The sequence below is a fragment of the Rutilus rutilus genome, assembly GCF_951802725.1.
Source record: "Rutilus rutilus genome assembly, chromosome: 9".
Lineage (NCBI taxonomy): Eukaryota > Metazoa > Chordata > Actinopteri > Cypriniformes > Leuciscidae > Rutilus > Rutilus rutilus.
The window spans coordinates 21,222,415-21,243,287 of record NC_140223.1 but is presented as its reverse complement, the minus strand read 5'-3'; the positions used below and the strand labels follow the sequence as shown (position 1 = coordinate 21,243,287).

The window sequence follows — 20,873 nt, the reverse complement described above, 5'->3', positions numbered from 1 at the left end:
AATGTTTACAGTCTTCTGTAAGTGTGGCGTTAGATACATGTAAGAGTCTAGAATATTGCAATATCATTGTTTAGTGCAGAAGATGCGCTTTTAACGTACATGTTGCCACATACTGTCATAATAAAAGATAATTACGCATACAACACTATATTTGTATTATATTACACAAAAACTAGTTTGAAAATGATCAAAATATGATTTAATCTAGTAAAAGTTAACTTCACATGACATCATAGATTTCATTTTTATATGACAACCTTTTACAGCAGCCCATGTCTGATTTCCTAAAAAACAGGTGTTTTGCCCCCTGGGGATTAGCCTACACAACATAACAGAGGCCCTGTCCCAAATGGCACACTCCGGACTTGTGGACTTCCTCAGAGTCCACACTTTGGTGACGTCATGTAGTGCAGACCTATAGGGCCCTTGGCGCGAGTCCACGAGGGCGCATTGAGAGGTATTTTTGGGACAGACTTGATCAGCACGCCGGAAATAACGGGCTGTTTTTTTTTTTTTTTTTTTTGCATTACAATGGAAATAATACAAAACAATGAACATGAACATGTGGGGATACAGAGAAAATGAAAGTAAATAATAACAGTAAATAAAATATTTTTACAATTTATATAAAACTTATTCTATAATACAGGATATTTTCGAAGCTCTTTTATTGGAGGGGATTTTTTGAAGTGAAGAATAACTGTAAATCATAAGCAAAAAATTTGCAACTAGGTTTGAATTTAAGGTATCTTGCTTTGTGAATATGATATTTACCCATCGTACAGAAAAAGTTTGATATATCATCTAGCTTTTTATTTTCAGAGAAATCAGAGTGAAAAATAACCTTACTGACAGAAATACAGGCCTGGTTGTTGTTGGACAGGAGAAATCACATTTTTTGCGCTCCAACGTCTTATCTCCATGTCAACTACACAGCCTAATTTTACAGTTCTATATTTTGATATTGTGCATATCACCTGGGCATTAGACAATAGATACACCATGCTTATTTAAATGATGTATACAGTTGTACATAATAATACACAATGTTCCATTTGAACTAAGATTGCAATTTTAAAACATAATGAAAATGTGCATGAGTTTCAGATGAATTTACAGGTTTCAATATTCATACTATGTATATGACTCAGTAAAGCCCTGCCATTATTTATTTAATGAATCATAATGCGATCGTATTATTAAACGCGCTATTATTATGTTTGAGACATCAACCACTGGTCGATTACCTTAATGTTTGTATAAACTGTAGGTAACCACTGATAAAATGTACATTTAGGTCATAAAAACCGTAATATTTTCTTCTCAGCCATGTCAACAATTATCCGCGAGTGAAATCTCCTCCCATCTGTTGTCTGATTGGCCTTTCGCAAGGATTCCTGGGTAGTTAAAGTGCGTGAAGCCTGCTTCTATGCGGGCTTCGCGGAAGACCGCTTCAAGGGCACAAAGGGGGCGCTGCTGAGCACACTTCAGAGCGGTAAAATGCTGAATGGGACAGCCTACGGACTCGTAGACTCAGCGAGCACGCGCAATTCAAGTCCACGAGACCGAAAGTCCGCATGAAGTGCGCCATTTGGGACAGGGCCCGACATTCTTTCTCTGTCAGTGACGCCAGAGACAGTATGACGTCATAAAAGAGTTCGGTTATTTGTTATGACGTCGCGCGTAAAGCGCTTGTCCACCAGCGTCCGATCAATTTCTGTTCCGACGCGAAGCCTGTGACGTTTTCGCTGCTTGGTTAAATATGAAACCATAGCAACGCTCATACACACATTCAGAAATCGAGACGCTGGTGGACAAGCGGCTTAACTCTCCACACTTTACTCATTTGCTGAATTTGTAGCAGCTAGTTGCTTTAGTGTTATTGCTTTAGTGTTGCTTTAGACTGATACACAACAGCGATTCATTATGGGACACAGAAGTTCACGATTACAACCGTTCACGGATACCGAGCAGGTTCACGACCTCCATCGCCGTGACCGCACACCAGGCTCAAACCCCTGCAGCAGCAGCAGCACGGCGGAGAAACATCGTCCTCATCGGCCTGACGAGAAGAAGCCTGAGGGAGAGGCAGACCAGCTTCCCATCTCTCATCTGAAGATGAAGAAAAAAAAAGTGGTCAACAACAAAGAGTTCGAGAGTCTCTTTAAGAGTCTCTGTTTTGAATCCACCAAAAACAAGAGCTCAGATAAGGGCGAGATGATGAAGGATCAAGTGACGGAAACATCCAGGAGAAGTACCGACGGTAAATGACAACTATGTTATGAGAATATATATTAAATATTCTACATGAAAAAGTCACTTCATAATTTACACCTAAATGAGGAACGGGAACTTTTCTGCCCCTGTAGGATGGTTTTAAAAAAACTTGTTTTCTCTCTCTCTATAATAAAATAATTAAGTAACCTCAAAAGTGTAAAACTGAGTAATATTATACTTTTTACTTTAAAAATCAATAGGTGTGAACAATTAGTAATTTACTTTAATATCTAAGAATCGCTTTTTTTTTTCTTTTTTTTACCAGTTAGTCAACTGTTAGCTAACTTGTGCTGATATTCTCCTCTTTAGATCAAAAGTCTCTACAGTCCATCTCTAGATCTGAAGAGGTCATTGATCTGGAGGAACCTCCTGTCGATGATCCTGAAGTCCTTCCTGCTTCTGAGCCTCTGGTGCAAGAAGAGCTTCAAACTCGAGTCCACTTTGCTCCAGTCCGTCTGACAGCAGGTGAAACGTCTCCTCTCCGTAACCTTCCCGCTTCTGAGCCTCTGGTGCAAGAAGAGCTTCAAACTCAAGCCCAGTTTGCTCCAGTCCGTCTGACAGCAGGTGAAACGTCTCCTCTCCGTAACCTTCCCGCTTCTGAGCCTCTGGTGCAAGAAGAGCTTCAAACTCAAGCCCAGTTTGCTCCAGTCCGTCTGACAGCAGGTGAAACGTTTCCTTTCCATAATCAAGTGAACATGAGACCTGAGGGTGAGTTTCCTGCCACAGTCCCCAACAATATCTGCAAAGCACCACTAAATATTTTCTTCTTCTCTTCATCTTTTAACAGACGACATTTGCTGCCGATATACAATTGGCCGTAAGCTGGGGAAAGGTAGATCTGGTGACGTCTATGAAGGCACTCGTTTGGCGGATGGCCAAAAGGTTCGACATTTTTTTTTAACTTACCACTAAGTTACTAGTTTAGCAAATTGTTTTTGATCTGAATTATTTCTCATCCTTTGATATCTCACTTTATCCTATGCAAGACATTGTACTGTATCATATGTTCACTATTTAAGGCTCTTCTTAACCTGTTAGGATTTAAATTTTTGCTTGAAATTTATGATATGATCTCTACACACATTAATTGTTTTTTGTTTTGTCCATCAGGTGGCAGTGAAATTTATCCAAAAGACAGAAAGCACAGAATGTATCAGCATTGTGAGTAGTAGTGATTTTTCAGCAGACAAACTGAGTTAAATCCCTATTTAAAACCATCTGACATCATATAATGTTTCTTTCTTCCAGCCTGATCATCCCAAACCCCTTCCCAAAGAAGTCGCTCTGACAATCCTGGCCAGTAAAAAAGGTCCAGCAATGGACATCGTCAAGCTGCTGGACTGGCAGGACCAGCAGGACTTCTTCGTCATGGTCCTCGAGTATGTCTCTGACTGCATGGATGTGTACTGCCTTGTGGAACGCAGCGGCGGCTGCATTGCCGAGAAGTTAGCGAAGCACATCATGTGGTCGGCAACACTAGCCGCTGATGCGTGCTGTCGCCGCGGAGTTTACCATGGAGACATCAAATTAGAGAACCTGCTGGTAAACTTTAATAACGGCAGTGTCAAACTCGTTGACTTTGGACACAGCGAGCTCCTGACAGGATCTACCTACACGACATACTCAGGTGTGTATTAGTTCTCAAAACTCTTGTGAATCAGTTAACTCAACACTTGTATGCTAATGGATGCTGAGAAGACATGCTGTGCTAGAGACTTACACATCAGACAAACACTCTTTCCTCCAGGCACAGATTTGTACTGCCCTCCCGAGTACAGAATGAAGGGCGAGTTTCACGGAAAGCCGGCGACGGTCTGGGCTCTGGGGATCGTCTTGTTCAGAATGGTGTGTGGAGACTTTCCAGATACTTTCGACCTCTACAGGACCAATATGAACACCTGGCACAAACCTGGCTTGACAGAAGGTGATTTGTTTATTACTTCATAAGTACAATTCTAATGCAAAACTTCATAGGATTTATAGGAGGTGGCTGTATGGATAATGCAGGAATTTGTCCCGGGTGTCTGACCTGAAGATCTTACAGCTTAGAATGATGAAAGTAGAGCGGATGTAAAGTTTATGGTAATAATCAGACGTCTCTCCATCTTTCTCACAGAATTCTGCCAATTGATCTGCTCCCTTCTGCAGCAGAAGCCAGAGCGTCGGCTTGATCTGCACAGGATTATTCTACACAAATGGTTTTAAGTACCCTGAGCCATGGGCTAAAAACTGTTTTCTTTTATTTTATTTTATTATTATTTATTTTTTTGTTTTGTTCCAGGTGTAAGATTGGTCACAGTCATTCCAGAAGTGTCGGTTCAGCTGTGTGGTTTTCTGAACCAAAACTAATATTTTTCAGTGCTTTGATTTATTTATAATTGTATGCATGCAATTGGCCACTGCACTAATCCCCCTGTTTGCTGTGATACTGTGATGTGTTGTCATATCAGAGTAAATAGTGCGCGAAAACGGACGGCGACGTCGCGCTGTGGTTGGTTAGCACTTGGCGCCAAGAAGAAAAGGCAGGCGGAAAAACTCAGACGTTGAAAGTAAAGAAGAAAAAAGAACATAGGTAAGTCAACTGAAGTTTGGCATGTGTCGTGTTAAATGTGGAATTCTAAAGGATGCTAAGTTAAGATTAAGAAAGCCCCACTCTGTTACTGTCTAGAATGCTCATTAATGATGACTAGCTAAAGTTAAAGACAGCTAGGCTGAGAGAACTATGTTTCAAAGTCACGTTTGCCGTAGTAAAATACCATGCCATGCCAGTATGATAGTGAAACCAGAGTTCTTCTGTGTAATTTTCAAAAGTCAATACTACCAGGTCCGTTAAATATATTTAAAAATGAATGCTACAAATAAGAATAGGCCTATGTCATTGCGCTGTTGGGCCAAAACATTGAACCTCTCTATATTTTGTCAATGTTTTATAAAATGTATGCTATTGGTCACCCTTTACGTCTGTATGTGGGTTTATACAAATATTAAACCAATAAAAGGCATTTAAAAGAGGTTGTGACCAGGGTGGGAATTATGTAATTTTAGGGGCAAGGCCATTTGGCCTCCACCTTTTTTTTTTTTTTAGGGGCACCAAGGCCATATGACAGGGCACAAAGGCCATCGTACAATTCGATGGTTTTCCCATTCAGATTGATACCATAACATCCTAATTTGGAATAAGACATGGATTATGACTTTTTTAATTAAAAAAAACAACATTTTTTAATGAGAGAGAGAGAGAGAATTCCATCCAGAAGTTATACACCCTCACACAACAATAGAAACAACACAAATGCCAATAAAAGCATTCAGAAACAACACAAATGCCAATAAATTAATAATTTCCTGCATTGTCGAACGCTCTTCTTCATGTGTTTCAAATATGGACTATAATGTTCAGTAGAGCGCCCTCAGGCTGCTGGTATGAATTGAAAACACAGCACATCAGTATACAGCGCTCATAATGATTACATCGACGCATTTGGCTATAAATTCAATAAAATATTATTCCTGTCAATAGAAATCTGATGTAAACTGAGAATATATCAACATTTCTCCAAATCTGCACACTTTTGAGCTAAAAGCCGTGAGGGACGTTGTTTTGTGAATCGCTTTCATGACGACAGCACAGGAGTTTTTTATGAATGGGAGCGTCTGACGCTCATAATTCATATTAAAGGTATCGACTCATTTTTGCATTTCATAACTCCTGACACAAATTAAGACATAACTGTCAATATAAATTTCTCAGAATACAATAGTGTTCAAATACTGAAACGTGAGTCTTATATATTTTTAATGATGTAAGTTATAGTTTGTCAAGGTAATAACATTAAATCTTATAGTAACTTTGAACTATTAAAAAAAAAAAAAAAAACGCTTCAGTGCGCCGACGCCGTTACCTCTGGAACCTTGCATAGGGCCCTTTTCTGAAAAGGGCACTTATCTACTAGCAAATAGATTTTGATATTTTTAGGTCAAACCGTTCTTGTCTGTTAGTCATATAATGCAGGTCTATGGTCACGGTCTCAAAGAGCAGCCATCCACAGAGTCCAAATTAAAACAATTCCCCATCGTAAGTACACATTGATGGCCTAAGACACGAAACGAGCGGTTTGTGTGAGAAAACGAACAGTATTTATATCGTTTTTACCTCTTGTTGTAACACAGCGACGTCCAAGTGATCTGAGGGCGCCCGCGCTTCCTGCTGTGTGACGTCTGCGCAGACTGGTGCATAGATAGACATATAGATTTCGCCTTGGCTACGGCAGTTCATGAACGAATGCCGTAGCCAAGGCGAAATCTAGTGTATATATCTATGCCCCAGTTTCGACAACAGAGTGTCGTTCTTCTGTTGGTGCTGACGTTACACGCTTCTTGCACTGCTGCTGTTTTGATGCGTGAGATCATCGATGTGATTATGACACTGCACCTGCGCGAATCCACAAACTAATTTAAGTTCAGAGACTACTTGGGTGGAACTTGGACAGGGCCAGGGCACACAGGCCACTGTGGCCGTACAACGATTTTTTTTTCACGGGGCATGAAGGCCAAAGTGTATGGGGTGAGATTTCGGTCACAATTCTGCGCGCGCAAGATCACATTTTGAGCATGCAAAAGGGCATTTCGCACGCGCGTGAACTGAGTTTTGCGCAGAAATGTTTGTCTCGCAGATAAGAAAATATTGCGAGCGAACGAAAATCAATTTTGCATTTAAAATAAGTATTTGGATGTGCGCGGACGTTCTCTTTCGCGTGTGCAAAGTTTCACTTTCTTGCTCCTTTCATACCAGCCGTGAGCGCTCTCTAAGCGCAGACAGCTCGCTTGCTCAACACAACCCAACGTTACAATATGCCATAATTCCAGCCAATCAGAGATAAGACTGCTAAATTCTGATTGGCTGGCTTGAAAACCAATCACAAGACTCCCTGCATCACCGACTGCGGAAGAGAACTAGTGCAGTTGAGTTTATTATTTATGAAAAATATTCAAAAACTTCACTGTAATTCACTGTATTGTTGGCAAATTCAGTTCACACATCACTGCTGTCCTGATGGTTATACTACAAGACTTATTTTGTATAAATATCGTTTTGCTTATTTTTTACGATTATTATTTATGAAAAATATTCAAAAACTTCACTGTAATTCACTGTATTGTTGGCAAATTCAGTTGACAAATCACTGCTGTCCTGATGGTTATACAACAACGCTTATTTTGGGAAAAATATAGATTTTAAATTGTATATACTATTGTAAATGTAGAAGTTTTATGATTTTTATGAAAAATATTCAATAACTTCACTGTAATTTACTGTATTGTTGCCAAATTCAGTTCACACATCACTGCTGTCCTGAAGGTTATACAACAACACTTATTTTGGTAAAATATATATTTTAAATTGTATATACAATTACTGTAAATGTATAATTTTTATGATTTTTATGAAAAATATTCAATAACTTTACTGTAATTCACTGTATTGTTGCCAAATTCAGCTCACACATCACTGCTGTCCTGATGGTTATACTACAACACTTATTTTGGATTTTTTTTTTTAAGTTGTATATACAATTGTAAATTTATGATTTTTTTAATGATTTTTATGAAAATATTCAATAACTTTGGACATCAGTGATGTGTGAACTTAATTTGGCAACAATACAGTGAATTACAGTTATGTTATTGAATATTTTTCATAAAAATCATAATAATTATACATTTACAATTGTATATACAAATTAAAATATATATTTTTCCCTAAAATAAGTGTTGTAGTATAACCATCAGGACAGCAGCGATGTGTGAACTGAATTTGGCAACAATACAGCGAATTACAGTGAAGTTATTGAATATGTTTCATAAAAATCATAAAAATTCTACATTTACAATTGTATATACAATTTAAAATATATATTTTGCCTAAATAAGTGTTGTAGTATAACCATCAGGACAGCAGTGATATGTGAACTGAATTTGGCAACAATACAGTAAATTAGAATATTTTTCATAAAAATCATAAAAAATCATAAATGTACAATTGTATATACAACTTAAAATATATTTTCCCCAAAATAAGTGTTGTAGTATAACCATCAGGACAGCAGTGATGTGTGAGCTGAATTTGGCAACAATACAGTGAATTACAGTTATGTTATTGAATATTTTTCATAAAAATCATAAAAATTATACATTTACAATTGTATATATAATGTAAAATATACATTTTTCCCAAAATAAGTGTTGTAGTATAACCATCAGGACATCAGTGATGTGTCAACTGAATTTGCCAACAATACAGTGAATTACAGTGAAGTTTTTGAATATTTTTCATAAATAATGAACTCAACTGCACTAGTTCTCTTCCGCAGTCGGTGATGCAGGGAGTCTTGTGATTGGTTTTCAAGCCAGCCAATCAGAATTTAGCAGTCTTATCTCTGATTGGCTGGAATTATGGCATATTGTAACGCTAGGTTGTGTTGAGCAAGCGAGCTGTCTGCGCTTAGAGAGCGCTCACGGCTGGTATGAAAGGAGCAAGAAAGTGAAACTTTGCACACGCGAAAGAGAACGTCCGCGCACATCCAAATACTTATTTTAAATGCAAAATTGATTTTCGTTCGCTCGCAATATTTTCTTATCTGCGAGACGAACATTTCTCCGCAAAACTCAGTTCACGCGCGTGCGAAATGCCCTTTTGCACGCTCAAAATGTGATCTTGCGCGCGCAGAATTGTGACCGAAATCTCACCCCATAAAAGTGTAGGGCAACGGCGGCCATGGCCGTGTGGCCGCGGTATAATTCCCACCCTGGTTGTGACTAAACCATTGGCTCCTCAAACTCAGTCAAACCTCATAACTCCATACCTGCCGCCTCCATTTAGATTGTACCACGCACAGTTTGGAGAGATCTCTGCTTGTTTGTAATGCAAGGGAAAATATAGAACTGGTGTTTGCATAAGTGCAGCGTTTTATTTACTCAAGAAACACTATGTCCATAAAGGCTAACGTTTTTATATTTGAAGATTACCCCTCCCCCGACAGCGATGATATGTAAATGTGTTGTTTTATCATCACCAAAAACATCATACTTATTGTGTTCTCACCTGACTTTAGCTCAAGTTTCACATTAAATGTGAGTACTATTTTTAATATAGCCTAATATCTAGATTTATATGTCATTTGAAGCAATGCATGTTTGTGCAATTTTATTATATTTTTATATACTGGTGTGCCGTGGGATTTTTTACTCAAAATTGTGCCATGGCAAAAAAGGTTGGGAAACACTGAAGTACACAAACCGTGGGCAAAGGACATATAAGAGGTGTAAATTGCAAATGTTTAACACAACCAAATTTAATATCTAGATCAAGATAATAGGCATATAGACAACATTTCAGCTTTAGAAAATACATTATTTTGTGACTTGACTAAGTAACGTTAACTGAGAAAAATTACTGCATTATTATTTATTCAGGGACCGACAGACAGATACAGGCAATAGGACCAATGAAAAGGTAAAAAAATAAAATAAAATGACTAGGAGGTTTAACTGTACTGAATATATCACCACAATGTATGCCACCATTTTCTTTGATAACTAAGAATAACTAACATGTATTAACTTGAGCGAAAATGATCGGAGTTAGATTCGATTCGATACTTCCCGATCCAATCGGGACATCCCCGAAAAAATATAGACAAAAAAAACCCAATAATATAACTAATACCTAACTTTTTGATTCCATTATTTAATATACCATTGTGTGATCAGACACTTCACCTGTTTGTGACCAGTCAGATCATGAAGATGTGGATGAAGAGGAGCCAGCATGTTGGACGCAGAAGAGGCTCCACATTGTTCACAACCCAAACCGTCCCAACCACAAGGTTTTTAACCTTTAATCTTACATTAAAGTTGATAACAAAAGGTTAAACAAATAGTGTATCACTATTTAGAGAGACACAGAAATAGTTGCAAAAAAAATGTATAAGGAATTGAGCATTAATATAAATCAACAACCATGTATCACTGGTAGTTTTTAAAGCTGAATCTTTTTTACCCTCACAGATATAGCCAAGTGTCTGGCCAAACAAATTGGGCCAAAACAGCTGCAAATGAAGGTATTTCCTCGAACTGCGCAGGGCGACAGGAAGAGGGCCTTCAACGAGAGTTGGTATTCACAGCACAAATGGCTTGAATATTCACAGAGTAGAGACTCTACATATTGTTTTGCATGTAGACACTTTTCCTTCCCTAATTCTCCTGAAACGCCATTCACATCACAAGGAGGATACTCCAATTGGAAGAAGGCACTGTATAAGGATGGGGGGTTTAGGTTGCATGAGAAATCTGAAGGTCATGTCAATGCCATGCTCTCCTGGTGTCAACATAAGAGAAACTTAGAAAACACGAGTGTGGTGGAAGAGGTGGCTGATCCTTCTGTTAGTGCGATGGCCGTTCGGTTAAAATAATTGGCACTGAAAGAAAAACAAATAGAGTTAGAAATGGAAAAATTAGAGTTGCGAAAGCAAAGCGTGAATTGGACCATCAGTTTGCTTTGAAGCGGATGGAGTTGGACATGAACGTTAAAACTGCTGCTGCTGCCTCTAGTGAATTTGATGTTGGCCGAAACCGGAGGATGGTTCCTCCTTTCTGTGAAAAGGATGTTGAAACATATTTTTGTCATTTCGAGAGAGTTTCTGTTTCTTTAAAGTGGCCCGAAAACGTTTGGTCATTGCTACTGCAATGTGTGATTACTGGTAAGGCTCAAGAAGCTTACGCAGCATTATCTATAGAGGAATCTGCAGATTATAAGGTAGTGAAAGACACTAGCCTATATTGAAAGCGTATGAGTTAGTTCCAGATGCAATTTAAAAATTGCTTACCTGTTGCTCTTTCTACATAATATAAATGTACAGAAGGCTGATACTCTCCACAAAGCCGCTACTTTAGCTGATGATTTTATTTTAACACATAAAGATCTGCTGTTCCATCTGTTTGGGCCTCTCGAAAATCACGCCACAGTAAGCCTATCGTTTCGTTTGATTATAGAGTTTGTTTTTATTGTAAGACTGCTGATCATTTGATTGCAAACTGTCCTGTTCTGGAAAGAAAGTCTAATCCAAAAACAGTTGGGTTGATTTCCAGTGGCTTCTGTTCAAAACCTAATGGTAATACTTATGACGGCGTTATTCACCCCGACAAGACTGGATATGGACCTTTTCTGCATAGTGGAACTGTGTCTGTTCCTAGACAGGGTAAGTCTGTGCCCGTTCGTATTATCCGTGATACTGGTGCCGCTCTATCATTTATATCATTTAGGTACTGCCATTGTCTGAGCAGACCGCTACCGGTAGTGCTGCTTTAATCTGTGGTTTTGAAATGGGGAATTATGGAGGCTGCGTTACATCAAGTTCACTTGAAATCTGAATTAGTAACGGGTGATGTGGTGCTGGGTGTTCGTCCATCTCTTCCAATCTCTGATGTAACCTTCGTTTTAGGTTCATTCAGCTAAATGATTTAGCTGGAGGTAGTGTGTGGAGTTGTCCTAATGTGCTACCTGAAGTTGTATTTGTGCCACTGGTTGCTCCTGCTGATGACTGTTCAGAAGTACCGGAGGTTTTCTCAGCATGCGCAGTTACACGCTCTATGGCCAAATCTGCTGATACTCTGATTTCAGGTGAGGTGGATTTATGTGATGCGTTCATTGCAAATCCTAATTTATCTGAATTGTTTGTTACCTCACAGGAAAAAAAAGGTGCAGTATATGTTAGACAAAGACATTGCGGAGCCTAGCTGCAGCTCCTGGAGTTCGCCATGTTTGCTCGTTGGTAAATCTGACGGCACTTATCGTTTTTGTACCGATTACCGGCGTGTAAATGCTGTCACGAAAACTGATTGTTATCCATTGCCAAGAGTGGATGACTGCGTGGATCGGGTGGGTTCTGCTGTATACGTCTCAAAGCTCGACCTATTAAAGGGGTGCTGGCAAGAACTGACAGAACGTGCTACAGAACTTTCAGCTTTCGTGACTCCTGATGCATTTCTTAATTATAAGGTGATGGCTCTCGGGATGAAAAACGTCTCCGGTTACTATCGTAACCTCGGTTCCCTGAGAGGCGGGAACGAGACATTACGTCACTGACGTATATGGGAACTCCTTCCTTCTCCATTTTCACTGAAATCTTATAGGCTAACGCCAGCTGGAGACAGCTGGCCAATTGACGCGAACATGCAAATGCTGACCGGTCCGCGGGCAGTATAAATAGCATGGGCGCGACAATACGTCAGAATCAAGACTGAACGCTAGCACAGCTGATCAAACGGCGAGCACGGCGGCTGACGTAATGTCTCGTTCCCGCCTCTCAGGGAACCGAGGTTACGATAGTAACCGGAGACGTTCCCTTTCAAGGCGGTCACTTCGACATTACGTCACTGACGTATATGGGAACTGTATAGAATCCCGCCGTGAGCGCAGTGAAGATAAGCCCTGAACGGGGTCAAGCTACACTCCCACGAGACAACAGTTCTAAGCCAGCAGCGCCGCTAGGAGCACTCGAACTGATAGGCAAAACTAGACCAAGAAACGTCTGTTCCGACCTTACCAAGTTGCATATCCAATGCAATGAAGCGAAGGCTGCACTGGACAGGGCAGCACAATACCATAAGCACTCAAGCACGAGTTAACACAGTGTCGACGGCAATAGCGGTGACAGCTGCATAACCTTATAGCCATACACAGAGTTAACAGACATTGAAAACTACTGCGTAATGCGGAACAGCTATGTAACAGTCATAACACAGAGTTAGCAGTAATGGTAACTCTGCATAATGCAGACTACTGCACAGCTGGTGGTTAACAGTTCATGAGTACATGAATAAAACTCACCGAACCCACGACGCTATAGGCAGTGCATCAAACTTGAAACCCTGGCGAACGTGTTCTGAGAAGACAGCCAGCATACCTAAATCCCGTAGGCATTAAGCCAGCATTGCAAGCGTCGAATTCAGTGAGAAAGTCTCAGTATAAAACAGCACGTCCCTAGTACCATCCACCAAGCACACAAACAGCTAGTCAGACTGCTGCCTTGTGATCCACGCACATCTGCAAAGCCCTTACAGGGCCAACAGCACTCTGAGCATCAGCATCACGTGAGGCTGACGGCTCAGCAGAAGGCGGGCAGGGATCAATCTGTGCTCTGAACGGTGTAAGCGACTTCGGAACGCAGCTTGGTATCGGACTGAGAGTGACACTGCAGTCACCAGGTCCGAGACAATGCAAAATCTTTCACTTAGAATGAGCGTAGGTCTCCAAAGTGCTTCGCTGGGGCGAGAGCAGGTGGAAAGGCCATCTCAAGGAGAGCTCTCAGCACTTATTAGTGTGAAGTGTCTTGCTCAACTATGGACCCAGCAGCGGACACACAAGAAGGTTCCACAGCTTGGGGCTGGGGTGCCAATCGTGCCGATCGCCTGTAGAAGCAGGACCTTCCTGAGGGGGATTGTCATGGGGGGCCCCATAACTCTCTCAGGTCACGAGGAAACTGACACTCCCTTGTAGAACATAGCCGATGTTCTGTAGCCGACGTACAGAAGTGCAAATTAACACATAACTGAATGTACATAAACACAGTGCTAGTGGCCGTAGCGACAACAACTGTGAATATACGCAGTTAGATAATAGCCCCATAATAGCATAGCACCTCAGTAAGTACACAAACACAGTCGTAGCCGTAGCTAGAACTATGAGTATACGAGTTAGTACAGAATAGCCAGTTGCACTGAAGGAAACGGGGAAACATAACAGCGTAGCACATGTACGTAACAGCATCGGTCGCTGTAGCGCCAACTTAATATACGCAGTAGCTCAGTATAGGCACTGAAGGATACGGGGCAACACCGCAGCATGAACACATCCATGTGCAAATAAAAGCAGCGCAGGTCGCCGTATCGACGGACACTGTGAATATGCACAGTTCGACTGGGATAGCTAGTTGCACTAAGATACAGGGCAACATGACAGCATAACACAAGTGCGTAAGAATAGCGCATCCATGTATGTACATAAAATGCAGCGTAAGTCGCCATAGCGACAGAAACTGTGTAGAGACAGAACTGAGATGCACAGTTAGATCAGGATGGCTAGCTGCACTGAAGGAAACGGGGCAGCATTACAGCATAACACATCCGTGTACGTACATACATCCAGAAACTGTGAATATGCACGGTTAGATTAGGATAGCTAGTTTTGCACTGAAGGAAACAGGGCAACAAAATAGCAAAAACACGTCCTTGTACGTACATAAGTGCAGTGTAGTCGCCGTAGCGACAGAACTGTGAATATGCACAGTTAGATAGGACAGCTGGTTGTTGCACTGAAGGATAGAGGGCAACATAACAGCATAACACATCAGTGCGCACATTTAAAACATGTGTGTATAATGCAGCGCAAGTCGTCGAAGCGACCGAAACTGCATGAATATGCGCAGTTCAAACATAATAGTCAGTTGTTGAAGGGCAACATAACAGCATAACGCTTTAGTGTGTACACAGATGCAGCGCAAGTCGCCGTAGCGACGACTGTGACTATGCACAGTTAGATAGGATAGCTAGTTGCACTGAAGGAAACAGGGCAATGTGATAGCATAGTTACATTAATGTGTACAAAACACAGCGTCAGAGGCATAGTGACATCGACTGTGAATACGTAGTTAATCAGAATAGCCGGTTGCACTGAGGATACAGGGCAATATATAACGGCATAAATCATAGACACATATCAATGTACATAACGCAGCGTCAGTGGCATCGCACAACAACTGTGAATACACAGTAATCAGAGTAGCCAGTTGCACTGAGGAAACAGGGCAATATATAGCGGCGTAATCGTAACACATATCAGTGCGTAGTGTGTACACAGCGTCAGTTGCATCGCACAACAACTGTGAATACATAGTAATCAGAATAGCCATTTGCACTGAAGGATACAGGGCAATATATAACGGCAAAAATCATAACACATATCAGTGTGTAGTGTGTACATAAACAGCGTCAGTTGCATCGCACGACAACTGTGAATACGCACTGCGTAGAATACGTAGTAGTCAGAATAGCCATTTGCACTGAAGGATACAGGGCAATATACAACGGCAAAATTCATAACACATATCAGTGTGTATTGTGTACGTAAACAAAGCGTCAGTTGCACCACGTAACAACTGTGAATACGCACTGCGTAGTAATCAGAATAGCCATTGCACTGAAGGATACAGGGCAATATACAACGGCAAAATTCATAACACATATCAGTGTGTATTGTGTACGTAACAGCGTCAGTTGCATCGCGCAACAACTGTGAATACGTAGTAGTCAGAATAGCCATTTGCACTGAAGGATACAGGGCAATATACAACGGCAAAATTCATAACACATATCAGTGTGCAGTGTGTACGTAAACAAAGCGTCAGTTGCACCACGTAACAACTGTGAATACGCACTGCGTAGTAATCAGAATAGCCATTGCACTGAAGGATACAGGGCAATATACAACGGCAAAATTCATAACACATATCAGTGTGTATTGTGTACGTAACAGCATCACTTGCATCGCGCAACAACTGTGAATACGTAGTAGTCAGAATAGCCATTTGCACTGAAGGATACAGGGCAATATACAATGGCAAAATTCATAACACATATCAGTGTGTATTGTGTACGTAACACAGCGTCAGTTGCAACACGCAACAACTGTGAATACGTACTGCGTAGTAATCAGAATAGCCATTTGCACTGAAAAATACAGGGCAATATATAGTGGCATAAATCCTAACACATAAGTGTGTAGTGTGTACGTAACACAGCGTAGTTGCATCACACAACAACTGTGACTACGTAGTAATCAGAATAGCCAGTCGCACTGAAGGATACAGGGCAATATCGTGGCATAAGCATAACACACACATATCAGTGTACATAAACACAGCGTCAGTGGCATCGCACAGCAACTGTAAATACATAGTTGAATCAGAATAGCCAGTTGCACTGAAGGATACAGGGCAATTTATAGCGGCATAAATCACGAACACATAACAGAGTGCAGTGTGTACGTAAACACAGCGTCATTTGCGTTGCACAACAACTGTGGTTAAATCAGAATGGCCGGTTGCACTGAAGGATACAGGGCAATATAAAACGGCACAAATCATAGCACAGTGTTCAGTGTGTACATAAACACAGCGTCAGTGGCGTAGCGACAACAACTGTGAATACGTAGTTGAATGGCCAGTTGCACTGAAGGATACAGGGCAATATATAACGGCACAAATCATAGCACATATTAGTGTGCAGTGTGTACATAAACACAGCGTCAGTGGCGTAGCGACAACAACTGTGAATACGAAGTTAATCAGAATGGCCAGTTGCACTGAAGGATACAGGGCAATATATAACGGCACAAATCATAGCACATAATAGTGTGCAGTGTGTACATAAACACAGCGTCAGTGGCGTAGCGACAACAACTGTGAATACGTAGTTAAATCAGCATGGCCAGTTGCACTGAAGGATACAGGGCAGCCTGACAACATAAGCTGTAAGCACATCAATATGTAATGTTATGTAGGCCCAGCGTCAACAGCATAAGCGGTAACGACTGCGCAACCCCGTAGTCAAAACTGACTAGAAGGAGGGTAAACACTCACCGGATTGCGGCTGTGCACTTTCCATTGTCAGAGCGGGGCGTCTAGAGACTCATAGCATCCGCACTTTCTCTTTTAGACACGGAGCCATGGCCTTTGCCTCGTCTATCTAGACGCGCGTCTTGCGCACGACTGAGTTACCAAGGACGTCGTGGAAGACGGAGTCTTTCTTGAAGTAGCCTGGCTGATATACCGGGCTAAGTATTATCAACAGAGCCTATCGCGTCGAGTCCTTGTAGCGAGCCCGCGAAGAGGACCGGAGTGGCGACGGGCAGCGTCAACTAGGGCGGGAGAGGGCCCACCAGCGGCCTGCTGGCGGCAGTGGGCCTCATCCCCGCTGATGCCCGAGTTTATTCCCCTGAGGACGCACACTGTCCGGCACAGCCTTTGTCGTCCGTGAGTGCGGCCTCGGTTGATCCTTGTTAGGGTAGAGCGAGTCAATAGGACCCGCACATATCTGGCATATAGGTTAGCAGCCATCGGATGCGGGGAGGAAACATGGTGAGTAACCTCTATTGCAACTTCCACGATGACTTCAGATAAGACTTCTAGCGTGAAGAAAGAGATTCTGACGTATTGTCGCGCCCATGCTATTTATACTGCCCGCGGACCGGTCAGCATTTGCATGTTCGCGTCAATTGGCCAGCTGTCTCCAGCTGGCGTTAGCCTATAAGATTTCAGGGAAAATGGAGAAGGAAGGAGTTCCCATATACGTCAGTGACGTAATGTCGAAGTGACCGCCTTGAAAGGGAACTACTTTTCAAAGGCTTGTTAATACCGTTATGGCTGGGGTGTCTGGTTGCGAAACTTATTTAGATGATGTAGTCTTGTACAGCTCTTCGTGGGCTGAGCATTTGAGTTTGCTTGGGCACGTTTTTCATCGGTTACCTGATGCAAACCTTACCATTAACTTGGCCAAATGTGAATTTGGCAAAGCCACCTTTGTTTACTTGGGGTTATTGGAAGGAGACAAGTTTGTCCAATCGCTGTAAAGGTTAAGGCTATTTGTGATTTCCCATAATCCTCTTACCTTTTTTAATTCAATGCGCAACTTTAATCAGCATCTTATACGCTGGAGTTTGTGTTTGCAGCCGTACAACCTCGACATTCGACATGTTAGAGGTAAAAAGGGTGTATGGTGATGGTTCTCTGGGGGGATAAAGGTGTTACGTGTGCATGTACTGTAGTTTGACTGGCTACTATTTTCTTTCTTAATGTTTTGTCTGCCCTCTAGTGGTCGGAAATTTGTATTACGTGTCTTATTATGAGCAGATTCTCTACACCTGTGGACCGTGTAAGAGGAGCGTGGATATAAGGAGCCCCGTTGTTACATCTAAAAGGCGGGATTGGTGCGGCGGTCGAGTGGCGCTCGTTTTCTGTTTCCTCTATTCCTTTTCTCCCAAATGTTATGTTATGATTATTGTTTGTTAAAGGTACAATATGCAAGAATTTTGCATTAAAATATCCCATAATCTCAAGGCCAGTGTTATTTCAATTTTATTTTGTTAAGTTGATTACTTACAATATCCCAATGGAATATTTCCCGATTTTAACCAAGGAAACGGGGCGTTAGAGCAGGGGGGAGCTGGGAGTCGCCAGTCAATTGCGTCATATCCGCGTTACCCTCGGTTTCCGCTCGTACTGCGTGGAGTCCTGGACAAATGCGGAAGTTGTAGTTGTAGCGTCCATCAAGCAACAAACGTTAGCTTGTTTCTTGCAGTCGTTATGGAACACAATTATTCTTTACCGATTGCAGCTGGTTCTGTCGACAAAGCATGCTTAATTTTATATTTTCCAAATGTTGCATTCGGTAATAGTTATGTTTATGTAAGGGAAGTATTATTGCTTTAGATTTGTGTTTAGTTTATTGACATTGTTTATCACGTCTGGTGTTTATGGCCATGTAAATAAATATAGCATGTGTTATACATAAAGATTAATCAGTATTTTGGCAAATGATGTGGGTATGTTCGAATGTACTTTTACAACATTTGTTTAGAACACGTAAAACTGCGCAGCGTTATCACAACAATGAATTCGACATACAGTAACATCTATGATAACCAATGTAGTATTAAACCTTACTTTTCTTGCGGTTAATTCATTTTAATGAAATGAAAGTGTGATGAGGTTCAAGAGTCAGGAAGGAAGAAGACAGGGGTCGGCGTGACTGGGACTCGTACTTTATTAAAATAAAGCAAAACAAACAAAAGTCGCGCACAACGCGCATTCACCGTGGCAACCGCGACGGCACAAAACAGTTCAAAAATGAGAGCTCGGATCCACCGGTTTTCTTTCTCTGCGTCCAATTTTCTCTTCAGTCTCTCTCTCGTTCCAGCGCGCGGCTTAAAAGCGGTCTCTCTACGCGGATCACAGCAATAAGACACAGGTGTTCGTCATTTGCACTTGACCTACTTGCTCGTCTCTTCTCTCTCCCATTACAGACCGTGCTGAACCACGCCCCCTCGCCACAAAAAGCATGTCATTATAAAAAAAGAACTTAGCCTCATCCATGAACATGATTTTTCGATTCCCGTCTGACTGATTTTCATCCACGGTGGAGTTTAAAACGACAGTTCCCATCATTCCACGCTCCTTCACATCGTCATCAAGCTACGCCGTTGTTGTTGTTTGGAATGTAGCGCCCTCTAGAGGCCAACAATTCTTGCATATTGTAGCTTTAATAAAAGCCCTATTGGACTGAGCCTTCCGTGTTGACCCTCTTTTGTGTTATGGCAAGGGCCGTAACAAGGCTAAACATGCATTTTACGTCCACTGCAATGCACATTGCCTCAAACTTGTTATTGTTGATGCAGTGAAAGCAGTCCCAGAGGCTGAATTTTTTTTTTTTTTTATTGCTGCAGAAACTGTATGTGTATATGTCAGGCTCTTATGTTCACCAGAAATGGCTGTCAGTTCAAAAAGACATGTACCAAGATGCATCCAGAGAGCTACAGAGACTCAGTGATACCAGCTGGACATGTAGGTACCTAGGACAGGAAACTTTGCTCGCACCAATCAGCAGAAAAACCATGAAGATTCCCATCAAAACTCCACCAAATACAGCTCCACTTCTTCCCGCATGTAGAATAGAACAGCATGTCAAATGATGTCAGAGGAGCAGTGTGTGTGTGTGTGTGTGTGTGTGTGTGTGTGTGTGTGTGTGTGTGTGTGTGTGTGTGTGTGTGTGTGTGTGTGTGTGGTACTCACAGGTCACACTGAGGGTTATGCTGCACACTTCCTGACCGAGCTCATTAGACGCTTTACATGTGTAGGTAGTAACATTGAAAAATGTTCATCCGCGGTGGAACCTCTTCGGCTTTCGAATTCCCCCTCTCAATGGCTGGGGAAGAGCCACGGAAACCCTTACCGCTGGATCTATACATGCTGGAGTCCTTCTGTCACGATCCACACACGAGAAACAGGGGTTAGATCCAAAAGCAGCTTTATTTGGGTAATCCGTAAATCATAATCCAGAAACAGGCAAAAGGTCGATATCCATGTAAGCAGTCCAAAACAAGAACAAACAAATAAACAAAGCAATACAAACTCTGGGAAGCGGGTGACATAATACAAGGACTCCAGAACAATCACAGAAACAGACAGGGATTTATACCAAGCGGCAACCTCCCCGTCTCTCTCTTGAAACCAACACGGAAGTGAGTTAAACTGCAATTCATTGACTGGCCGCTTGAGGCTGGTGTCAAAAGTGAGTCAAATCTGTATCTCCCCCATGTTAAAATGCCAAATTTTACAGCAGAAAAAAACGTGTTTACAGCCTGGTGTCTGAATGTGGCTTTGGTCTATACAGCTAATTTTGCCCTTCATGACAACTGTGAGGGGGGTGAATTTTTTTATAACTCATCCGTTTAGTTGATTAATATTTAAAGTTCTGCATGGGTG

General features: G+C 41.5%; 1 long non-coding RNA gene across 1 annotated transcript; it reads right to left on the bottom strand.

Annotated features, from left to right (window-relative positions):
* Positions 1–304: 304 nt before the first annotated feature.
* Positions 305–20,560, bottom strand: LOC311296839. The gene is made up of 3 exons (XR_014628716.1): positions 20,181–20,560; positions 3,998–4,186; positions 305–2,112 (listed from the first exon to the last, which is right to left on the bottom strand). It is a non-coding gene; the product is annotated as an uncharacterized lncRNA (long non-coding RNA).
* Positions 20,561–20,873: the final 313 nt, after the last annotated feature.